The sequence below is a fragment of the Scylla paramamosain genome, chromosome 22, assembly GCF_035594125.1.
Source record: "Scylla paramamosain isolate STU-SP2022 chromosome 22, ASM3559412v1, whole genome shotgun sequence".
Classification (NCBI taxonomy): Eukaryota; Metazoa; Arthropoda; class Malacostraca; order Decapoda; family Portunidae; genus Scylla; species Scylla paramamosain.
Window position 1 is genome coordinate 6,655,001 of NC_087172.1, and position 1,281 is coordinate 6,656,281.

Here is a 1,281-nt window from a genome sequence, read left to right on the forward strand (position 1 = left end):
TATGTAATAGGGGCGCTGGCTTAGCGCAGCATAAAGGAAGTGAAAAAAAAAAAAATAAATAAAGAGCCCACTGAGGTGCCAGTCTCTCAAGGGAACAGCCAAATGGATCATCACAAGTTGGATGATAAGTGTCTTGAAACTTTTTCTTGAAAGATTTCAAGTCACAGGAAGGGAGAAATACAGAAGCAGGAAATACAGAAGCAGGGATGAAAATTATGTATGTCTCAGAATAAACAGAAAGACGAGCATATGTATCAGTATTAGCATAAGTATTAGTATAAATATTACTATTAGTATTAATAAGTTTAACAGCAAACAATAAGGAGAAAAATAATGTATCAAAAAGAAGATATCAATATAATTGAGAAGAAAACAAAGGATTGTCACTGATTCGCTGATCAATTTCACCTTTTGGGTTCATTGCAGGTAAGTTATTTAGCGTATCGGCAGGTAATGACACGGGAAGAGGCGAGCACTTGTTACCGCTGACCGAGGAGACTCATGGATGAGTGAAAGTAACATGATGATTGTGATGAGTTTTAAGACTTGAGCCGGTCCCTCTGGAGTGCGGTCCCGCCTCACTCCTCGCCGAACACTTCAGTCCACAGCCGCAGGTACTGTTTGGTGACTCCTTCTGGTGTGGTTTGCACCGAGCGTGGAGTGTCTCCGCCTCTCTCTTCCTCTCCCTCACGCTGGTGACGCGCTGGCTCCCCGAACACCGCGGTCCACAGCCGCACGTAGCTGGCGCCAGCTTCCGAGGGACTCATCTGCGGTGACTGCTGCAGCTGTTCATCCTCCTGCTCGCTGCGCGCTGCAGCTTCGCTACTCTCCGCGCCCCGCGTGACGCTGTAAGCGTCGGAGTCCTGTGCGGTGTTAGTCTGGGTGTCCTGTGCGGCGCCGCTTTCCTCAGCCTCCTCCGCAGCGCCGGCAGGCTCGCACTGGTCTGGAGGCATGGACGCCGCCTCGTCATGCCGGCCCCGCGGGGCACTGCTGGGGGGCAGCAGCCACTCGGCCGGGTCCGGCATGGGGCCGTATCCATGCATCTCCTGCACCAGGCGCTGCAGCCTGGCCGCGCTGGGCTGGTACTCTCCGAGAGGGAAGGTGACCATTGGGACGGGGCTGGGAGCCCGCCGGTGTCCCCCTGGGTACACGGGAGGGGGAGGAGGGATGGGCACAGGGTAGACCTGAGCCACAGTGAGGAAGGCATCCTCCACCTTCCCCCCGACCTTCACCTCGAAGGGCACCTCCACCACCCCGGGGGCGGTGCCGCTCACGAGGTCC